Below are 10,727 nucleotides of genomic sequence, written 5' to 3'. Positions count from 1 at the left end.
CTTTACCTTGATCAAGCAGGACCACCATATATTCGGACACCTCGTCCGAATCATGGGTGGATCGGCTCTTTGAGCCGATTCACGGGATAACCCGAGAGCCGATCGAGGCTCGTATTTAACGTTTACGTGTGTGCCCTGCAGGAAACTAAGCGAGGCATCATCCACACCTTCCCGACCGGGTATAGGTCAGGTGGCACGCCCTTGTGATAAACATCGGCGCGTGCGACCAGGAGGCTTTGCGGGCCGTCGCTCTGAGGGACTGGGGCCAGCCGCAGCCCTAGTTGTTCCCGGCTCTACGGTGTTGCCCGTCTCTGCCCGCCAGGGGGTTTCTGACGTCAACACATTCTGGCACGCCCGGTGGGACCAAGACCTTCGACATCCACAACATCGCCATCTACATCCGAGATGGCGGAAGACACTCCGGTCACGTACGAGGATCCGCTCGATGAGCTCAAGAAGAAACATGACGAGATCAAGGCAACCCTCGAAGCCGAACTCATCGGCTCTTTCCACCGAACCCGCTCCCATGGCGTCGGGTGGAAGGGTTTCACACCCGAAGGCGCACTCGATGGGGTGGACCTGTCCGCCCCGTCGAAGAACGCACCAGGTCGGCTGCGGCGGGAGATCAACTACATGGTGGCTCATTCGCTGCACCGCCACTCGAGAGCCTCGGTGAACACTTTGGAGCGTGTCGCTCGCGCGTCGTCCAGGAAATCATGAGCCACCGGTATTCTCCATCGGGACCAGCTGCGGGGACTTTCAAGGGAGAGATGCCGCTCCAGCCCCAGCCGTTCGCATGGGCAGCACCGGATCTGCCGAACTCATCGGCATACGTCGTCTACAAGATTGGTGGTGATCCTAGTGACTACCAATTCCTACCTGAGGCACCCAAGGAGATCCCGCACGGATACGCGTGCGCATACGTACCGGACCGCAACGCCTTGGCGCTCTCGAACCAGGCTGCAATATCGGGGGCCTCTCGGAACGGCAGGAGGAACGTCGGGAGCCGATCCCGAGAAGCAATCGTGGCCGGCTAAGTACGCCACCCCGACAAACCTCCAAAGCCCAGCTCCCGCAGTTGGCTTAGAACCGGAAAAGCAAGCATGGCTGGTTAAGTATGCCACCCCGGCGAATCTTCGTGGTTCGACACCTTCAGCCATCACGGCGGATCAGATTTGTGCAATTCTGAAAGATCAGTTCGGTATGATGCCGAAAAGGAAGGCGTTCGGCTACACCAAGCCGTACCCCAACAACTACGAACTGATCCCGCTGCCACCCAAATATCGGTTCCCGGACTTCACGAAGTTTAGTGGATCAGATGGTTCCAGCTCCATCGAGCATGTGAGCCGATATTTGGCACAGCTCGGGCACGATCTCAGCGTCGGACGAGTTGCGCGTGAGGTTCTTCGCACAGTCCCTCACGAGATCGGCTTTCGGGTGGTACACATCGCTACCACCGAACTCCATCCAGACTTGGAAGCGATTGGAAGAGCAGGTTCCATGAGCGAGTATCACTCGGAGGCTTCCGATGTTGGCATTGCCGATCTAGCGCAAGTACGACGAAGCGCGGGGAGACAGAGTGGCAGAATACGTCCAGCGCTTCAGGAACCTTAGGAACCGATGCTTTTCGGCTCATATAAGTGAAAAAGAAGCAGTCGAGTTAGCGGTGGTGGGCCTCTCATCATCAATCAAGGACGTGGCCTCCCAAGCGGACTACCCTTCGTTGGCGCACATGGTGCAGAAGCTGTCAGCATATGAACAGCGCCACCCAGATGTTTACCAGGATAAATTCAAGCGTGCGGTGACCCTGGTTGAGGCAGACGAGGATGAAGGTGCTGCGGGAGATCGGGAGATAGCAGTGGCTGAATGGACTCGAGCGACGGGCCCCGTGACCTGCAAATGGGTGAAGCCACAAGGCCCTCCAAAAGGGTTCGACTTCGACGTGACCAAAACTGAGCAGATCTTTGATCTCTTACTCACGGAGAAGCATATAAAGGTACCCGAAGGCCACAAGTTCCCCACGGTGCAAGAGCTGAATGGAAGGCCATACTGCAAATGGCATAACACGTTCTCCCACACCACCAACGACTGAGGGTGTGGCGGCAGCAGATCCAAATGGTGATAGAAAATGGACGGTTGATTTTCAACCAATACGCCATGAAGGTCGACACACACCCCTTCCCCGCCGTAAACATGGTGGAGTATGCTCGCCATGGAGGGTGCCAGCCGGGTTTCCTGTGCAATATCAACATGGTAGATCTTGGACACCACGCTGGCAAGGATGGAGATGAGGGCAGCTGCTCTCATAGCAAAGATACGAGAGGAAGCCGCTCCACGCGATCGGCTCCGCCAAGACGGAAAGCGCTACGTCACGGAGGGAGAAGTGAAGAACATAAGATATCGGCGACCTCTCTCTCGATCACCTCCTCAACAAGTATGTGAGTCGATACGACCAACGCCGACGGTCCAGCGATGATGATGAAAGAGATCGTCTGGCTAGAGAAGCCAGAAGACATCGTCGGCATAATCGCGATGAGGAGGAGCACGAGCGTTGTGCCAAGGAAAAGGCAAGGGAGCAAGACGACGAGGACAGGCACTCGGGATTGTCCCTTCTTCGAGCACCTGCTGGGATTCAGGAATGAGCCGATTGCCAACAATCGGCAATTGCCCGTAATGCAACCGGAAGAAGAAGGAGGCAGCCAACGTGTCCGTGTTCGAGCGCTTAGGACCTCTCCGCCACGGAGCAAACGAGCTGAGTCCCCTCGGAAGATCTCGAAGATTCGGAAGACGAGGGGAAGAAGAAGACAGGTATCACCGGCCAAGGTGGTGCCCTGATGGACTCAGCCGTTCCCAGAAACGCAGGGTTCAACGATTGCGCGGCCTGGAAGAAGCCGAGAGGTTATACTTGCATACATTGAGAAAGGCAAGGCCTGATCTGGCTGCGAAGGTTCGGCGAACCCTGGATGAAGAGGGTCGTCCACGGAAAATGGAGTGGCGCCCCAAGCAAAGGAAAGCCGATGATGAAACATCGGCTGGCACAAACATGGTGCTCGTTCTTCCGACAAAGCTTAGTGCTCCACGATTTCACGATGCACTCAAGGTGGACGACAGCAAGCGCACCAACATGATAAAGTCAGAGATTGGGCTGGTTTTATCTACCGGCCTGAACGAGTAGCAAGAGCACGTCAATGAGCAAACGTGGCGAGGCTGATCCTTGTGATCGGCCCCAAAAATTTATGAAGGGACATTACAGAACCTTCCTCGAACAAGCAACATGGAGGCCGATTCCAGCAATCGGCCAAAATTATCCTCACCATCCATTCTGCCTGGGCTCGACATGTTATCCAACAGAGCCGATACCATCATTTCTCTTGACAGAATCTGTCGTCGTGGTGAACGAGCAGATGCCATAGGATGGCTTAAGTTGGGGCCGAATGGACGTATGAGGATTCGGGGGAGGGTTTGCGAGTAGATGGGAAGAACTTCCGGATGCTTTCCTCAAGAACACGACCAAAGGCCGGTACACAAGAAGAGAGACAAGAGGAAGAACTCTTTACTAGATCGCCAGCTTCATTGATCTCAACATGGTTACAAGTTCTTGTTCACTGATCTCTCTGTGGTCTCGCGCCTGTAGGAGGCAGTACCCCCTCTCCTTATATAGGGGAGAGGGTGGCTTACACTGGAAGGAACCCTAATGGCATCTTTGACTAGACAAACTACTTTACAAAGCTACTTTAATCATAGATGACACCGGAGTCCTCTTTAATCGGGGCGCTGACGTCCTCCGGCTTCTTTGACCGTCATCCTTCTCTTTATCGTCAGCCCTTCGTCTAAAGTTACTTTGCTTAGCTCATCCTTGTCTTCTAGCCCTGGAGAGAATCTTTGACCAGTCCTGCCGACAGGCTCTCCTTTCCGGTATCTTCTTTACCGGGTTCCGGCATACCCCCTTGGGGATACCGGCCCAGCTTTGCTTTCCCAAGTTCCTACCAGGCTTCCGGTAAGAACATTAAACCGGTATCTCGATGGCTCAAACCATCCGGTTTGGCATGCCTTTGGCATACCGGGGGTTATCCCCCCAACATTAGTCCCCGAAGCTGGTATAGCCTGGAGGATTCTATCCTACAGACCATGCCAGGTTCTCATTTCCTTAGGATACCGGTTTAATTACTCATGTCTTGAGCTTAGTTCCGGCATCTCTCTTTTCCGGTATCATGTGTCTTTACTGCTTCCTCGGCGAAGTCGAGAATATCTCGGGCCCCGCGCCTGACAGAGACATGCGCACTGTGACTGTCGCGCCAGTGTCAGTTGTCATATCGCTTCGGCTCCCGCGCGCCCATTTAATGCAACACAGCGGATCCCACTACCTCTTCGGGATCCCGTGTGTGCCTCCGTGTGGCTCCCCATTTTCTCGCGTGTATTCCCTCGCCACGTGGCGGCCCAAGGCGCGAACCGTCGTGGGCCGCGAGGCGAACCGCCGCGGCCCAGCGGTTTCACCGCCCACCTTCTCTCCCCTTTATAAACAGAACCGCCCCTTCTTCTTCGTCTTCTTCGCATTCTCCTCCTTCGCGCACAGAGCTTCACGCCTTTGCGCCTCCGCCGCTCTCCGTCCGCCGTCGCTCCTTCAAGCTCCGGCGCCCGGCGAACTCACGCCGTGCCTCCGCCGGACTTCGCTGTGCGGAGATCTTCGGCCGCAACTTCATTGCTCCCGCCGCATTCGTGCTTCTTCGCAAGCTTCTCCGCCTCGCCGTCGACGGTGCTCCCCGGCGACCGCAGGTCCGCTCCGCCGCCAGCAAACACTTCCCTCAGCGACTCCGCCGCTTAAGGTTGGTACCAATCTCGTTTCACTCGTCCTCTGCTTGCTTTCCAGATGTTGGGTCTTTAGTGTTCTTATTTCCTCTTTTTCTTTGGTTTTCTTCTTACTCGTAGATCTTCACGCGGGGTCCAAGTCTGGGATTCTTGTTTTTTCGCCTCTCCTTGCAATGTCTGACGAGGAATCCTCCTCTGCATCTTCTTCTTCCCTTTCTCTCAAGCGCCGTAGACCATCTCCCGGTGAATCCACGGCTTCAGATCCGATGGAGACCGATTCCGGCAACCAGCAGGGATCCGGTAGCCATCAAGAGTCCGGTGGCCACCTAGAATCCGGTAGCTTTAGCCAAGCTTCCGGTAGCGCAACCTCTAGCAGCTCCAGCCAATCTTCCGGCGAGGAGCCTTCCCCAATCACCCGCGGAGCCTGGATGGGTTCCAGTGTTACCGAATTCGAGATCGATTGGTTATACCGGTCTCGACGGATTCCGGAAGGAGTTTCTTGCCGGATTCCGGATGGCGAAATCGAACCGGATCCTGAGGATGACGAATATGTTGTCTTTCTTGCTCACTTTGAGCGTGGCTTCGGCCTTCCTGCCTCCCCTTTTTTCCGGGAGTTTTTAGATTTTTACAAACTCCAACCTCATCACCTTCCTGGCAACGCCATCTTCTACCTCTCTTGCTATGCCACCTTCCTGGAGGCCTATATCAGCATTCATCCCACTCGTGAGACGTTTGCCCGCTTCTTTGCTCTTCGGATCAATTCCGTTCAGGGCAAGGATATTCCTAAACCCAAGCCCCCCGTTCAGTGCGGGTCTTGCATCATCGGCTCCCGTCAAGGGAGCCCCTTTTTTAAGTTTTCCGGCCTCGAATCTTGCCGGTTGTGGCAAGGGACTTTCTTCTACGTGAAGAACACCGGCCGCGCCGATCTCATCGATCTTCCTCCCTTCGAAGCGGGGCCCCCCAGCAGGACCAGCTGGAGCTACAACCCGAAGTCTGATCACGCTGAAACCAGCCGGGTGGTACGCTTCTTGACCGCTTTGAAGAAGGAGACTAAGATCTGCTCGGATGACATCATCCGCACTTTTATTTCGCGCCGGGTGCTTCCTCTAAAGCGCCGCGCACATAGGATGAGCGAGATGTATGGCCCAGGCGATCCTACCAAGATCACAGGCCGTCCTCTTAGCAAAAGGGATGTTGTTCGCAAGGCTAAGCAGATTTGCCAAACTGCTATGCCCTCTGATTGGGAATGGGGCCTCCTTCCCCTCAGCACTGATAATCCTCCGACCCAAGAAGTAAGGGATTATGCGGTCGGGGTTGTTTTTGGCCGGTAGCTTTCTGCTCTTGCTAATCTTACTTTTTTCTTGTTTCAGGCCAAGGACCGCTTCCCCCTCATTGAAGCAGAGCGGCGTGGACCTTGCCAGCCTCGCGCCCTCGACTCCTTTGCCCGGATCCTTACATTTTCTGGAAGGATTTGAAGATGGGCAAGACTCCGGCAGCGCACCTTGGCCGGTCTCCGCCAAAGCCAACCGGGTCCGCTGACGACTTGACCATGCTTGAGGTATTTTCTTTTCCGGTTTCCTTTACCTTCCGTTACCGCTTTCCTGTGAATTGCTTCTTAGCCAAACTTAATTCATAGATCCATGAGCGCGTGCCGCCCCTGCGCGCCGAGGCCGGCTCCGAGTTCGTGGACAAGCTCATGGCCCAGGGCCAAAAGAACAAGCAACCGGCATCTGATGCCGGTGCCAGCCAGGCCCGCCCCTCCAAGCGCTTCCGGACCGAGCCCCTGGGGGAGAAGCTGGTGGGCATGCGTCGCTACGGGCGCAAGGCGATGCCAACCTCTTCCGGGTAAGTTACTCATTTTCCGGCTTGCCTCTTTTTCGCCAACTTATTTTTCCGGTTGCTTTTTCCAACTGTTTTTCTTTCTTTTTCTCAGCCCTGCGCTCAAGCTTGGCCCAAGGCCATCGGGCTCTGAAGATTCCGCAAGGACTTCAACCCCTCCTCCTCGCTCAAGCCCGGCACCACCTGGTGCCGGCAACATCTCTGCCTCCCTTTCGGGGGGCACAACAAATTCGGGGCGTGCGGCCCCTTCATCGTCAGATCACCGCACGGAGGAGGATCCTTCCTTCCCTCCAGAGACCTAGGATACCGGCGCCAGCAACATTGGCGCCGGAGAAGAAGAAGCTGCCGGGCGGGCGGAGCCTCCAGCTCCTCCCGTCCTTGAAAAGACAACAACTTCCGCGCCGGAATCTTCCGCGCCGGAAGGCTCCAAACCGGGTGATGCGCCCAGCGCTCCTCCGTCTCCACGCTCCCTCCTGATGCCGCCGCCAGGTGCTCCTCGCGCCAAGCCCCTCGGGGCCGCTTCTACTGCGCCGCCGCCCAAGACCTCCAAGCTCATCAAGGGGGAGGCGACGGCCTCCAGCGCCCCTTCCGGCGGCCAGCAGCCCTTGGTGCTGCACGTCGCCAAGGCCGCCAAAGATGCCGCCACGAAGGCCACCGGCCTTCTTGGCCGCATCACGAGTTCAAGCGCCAAGGCCGCGACCTGGGGCACCTTCGCCCTATGCCCAGAAGTGGAACGCCGCGGACATGACTCCGGCGACCCGCGGCCCGGGCAAGGACAGGCTGCCGGCACCTGACCCTGTCGGGGACCGGTCTTCCGAGGAGCACTTTATGCGGCTTCGCAGCGCCGTTAAAGAGCTCGACAGCGCGTGGTACGACTCCACGAACAATCTGATGGTATGTTTTGCTACTTGTCTCAATCTTTACCGGTTTCTTCGTTTCCGGCTTTGTTTTATCTTTTCTTTGGTTTCATGCCGGTTTCTCTCTTGTCTATCCTCCCAGTCCCCGAGTTTTGTGGTGAGAGCGCAGCTCTTAGTGCAAAACTTAACCTAAAAAATTAGCGTGAAACCGGCACTGCCAGTCCCCAAGTTTCGGGTTAAATACCTTCTTCTTAGCACACAATTTACCTTAGAAGCGCGCAAAACCGGCACTTGCCGATCCCGAGTTTCGGGTTAAGAACCTTGTTCTTAGCGCAAAACTTATCTTAAAACGCGCAAAACCGGCACTGCCAGTCCCCGAGTTTCGGGTTAAGAACCTTGTTCTTAGCGCAAAACTTAACTTAAAAATTTAGCGCAAAACCGGCACTGCCAGTCCCCGAGTTTCGGGTTAAGAACCTTGTTCTTAGCGCACAATTTACCTTAGAAGCGCGCAAAAACGGCACTGCCAGTCCCCGAGTTTCGGGTTAAGAACCTTGTTCTTAGCGCAAAACTTAACTTAAAAATTTAGCGCAAAACCGGCACTCTGCCGATCCCGAGTTTCGGGTTAAGAACCTTGTTCTTAGCGCAAAACTTAACTTAAAATCTTCTTTTTCTTGAACAGCTCACGGCTGACGCTCGGAAGGCCCTCTTCGAGGAGCTTCTATGGGAGCACCGGGAGCTCGCTGAGGCACATGACAAGTGCCAAGGTAAATTTTTGTTCTGCCGGCCTCTTTCATACCGGAAACCTTTTTTCTTCCTAGCATTCACAATTTCACGCTAACAGTGGTCCCGGAAGCTTCCATTGACGCTCTCAAGGAGCAGCTTGCCACCGCCCAACGTATAGCTTTTCTCCTTTTTCCTTTAAACTTGGTTTCTTTTCCATTTTTACTAGTATAACCTTGTTAACACTTTCTTTTCCGGTTACAGGGGAGAAGGACCAGCTCATCCGGCAGCATAAGGAGGAGCTGGATGCCCTCGAGACCAGCCACCGGAAGCTCAAGACCCAGCTCATCCAACTGGGGCTTGATCATGCCAAGGCCCTCGAAGCCGCTGCCGCTGATGCAGCGGCCAAGATGGAGGTGGCTCTGGAGGACGCCGGTAACGCCAACGTGGTGTTGCTGGCTGAGCTGGAGGAGGCGGCCAAGGCCCGGAAGGGTGCCGAGGAGAAGGCCGCGCGGCTGGAGGAGGAGCATAAGGAATGCGATCAGCTGATCCTGCAGACCGACACCCTCGCCCACCGTAAGTTCTTTTATTTTACACTTTGACTACTGCATATGAGCCTTTTTTCCTCCGACCCCATTTTCTTTCCGTTATCTTTCCTTCCGGTCTTTTTTTTCTTCCGGACTCTTTTCTTGCCGGTCTCTTTTCTTTCCGGTCTCTCTTCCTTGACCTTTTTCTTTCTTTACACAGGCCTCTTTCCGGACTCCCAGGGGTACGTTGTCAAGAAGGTCGACGCGCGCCGCAAGGACCAAGGCCGAGCGGATCTTACCGTGCCATGGACGCCCAACGACCATCTGGTCGCGCTTAACGCGCGGGTGTCCCATATGCGCGCCATAGACCGCAATTTATCGGACATCCTTGATGTAGCTACCCAGCTCTTCAGGACCTTATGGCCTGGCGAGGAGGTGCCGGACACCTTCTCCCTCATCAGCGATCGTCTCAAGGGCGGCGGCAGGAGGATCCGCGAGTGGCAGTGCTCTGCTGCCCGCGCTGGCGCGGATTCCGCCCTCCGCGTTGCCTGCTCCTGGTATCCGGAGCTCGATCTGGACGCCCTCACCGTCGTGCGTGAAGACGCAGAAACCGATCTGGACCCGATCCTCTCCGCTAAGCGGCAGGATCGCGCGTACCGCATTGCGGAGTATGCCGACATGCGCACCTTCATCCCTCCCCCTCCTGGCGTCAAGGACTATCTCGACGAGGAGGAGGATGAAGCCGAAGAAGAGCTCTTGGACGACGCTGATGCCGGCGATGCTCCTCCGGAAGCCCCCGCTGCGTGATGATTCTCTGTGATATGTGTGCCTGCTGTGTCTGTTGGTCCTGTTTACTTTGAAACAATGTTTGTTAAATTCTGCCCCGGAATGCCGGGGTCTATGATGTAAGACTTTAAGCCTGCTTTTGGTTGTGGTACAACATTTTCTGCCGGTAAGTTATACCGGTATCTAATTATCTTAAGTTTGCTTTAGCACATTTGCTTTTGGTTTTGCTTTTATCCCGCACTGCAAAGATTTCCCAATTGTTTCCGCATCCAATTTGATGCATACTTGGTTCTTTTGCCTTGGCTCTGCCTGCCTTCTCTGGGCGTTCTTTGGCGTATGAGCACAAGGTTCTTTCACCAAACAAACATATTCTTGAACTTAGAAATAACTTTGAAATTTTGCAAAAAACCGGTTTAACCGGGGTTAGTCAAATTTTCCGGATTGTTCTTTCCTGCTCTCCCTTCTCGCAGTTCATGTGCTTATCCCCTACCGGTTTATCTTGCTTGCCATGAAGCCGGTTTGCGGACAGCAGCAGAGTCGAAGACTCCGGTAGGGTTTAGCACACTACTAAACCGGAAAGAAAAACGTTCAATAAGCAACCGGTAAACTGAAAAAATAGACAAGTTACATGCAATCTTATTGGGGTAGTCCCCGAGATTCATTCAAGGTTCTGGCATCTTTTATTCATAGCATATAAGGTACAAAAAAGGAACTTCTTACACCACCACTTAAAGAGTAGAAAGGACGCAACAGAGCTATGTTCCATGGACGCTTGCTCTCCTCTCCGGACTTGTCCGCCTTTCCTTCTTTCCACTCCTGTGCGTCAATTAGGTAGTATGCATCATTGTGAAGCACCTTGCTTACAATGAAGGGACCTTCCCAAGGTGGCAAGAGCTTATGCCGGCCTTCAGTGCGCTGCACTAGGCGAAGCACAAGATCTCCTTCCCGGAAAACTCTTGGATTGACTTTCCGGTCATGATAGCGTCACGAGGTTTTGCTTGGTAAATGGCTGTTCTTGCCAAAGCTAGCTCTCTTGCTTCTTCTAGCAAGTCCACATCATTTTCTCCGGCCTCTTTGACCTCTTGCTCGGTATAGAGCTGTACTCTTGGTGAATCATGGATGATGTCGGTTGGTATGACCGCTTCGCTCCATAGACCATGAAGAACGGAGTGTATCCGGTAGACCGGTTTGG

The sequence above is a fragment of the Lolium rigidum genome, chromosome 1, assembly GCF_022539505.1.
Source record: "Lolium rigidum isolate FL_2022 chromosome 1, APGP_CSIRO_Lrig_0.1, whole genome shotgun sequence".
NCBI classification, from domain to species: domain Eukaryota; kingdom Viridiplantae; phylum Streptophyta; class Magnoliopsida; order Poales; family Poaceae; genus Lolium; species Lolium rigidum.
The sequence above is the reverse complement of the archived record's forward strand: the minus strand, read 5'-3'. Positions refer to the sequence as shown.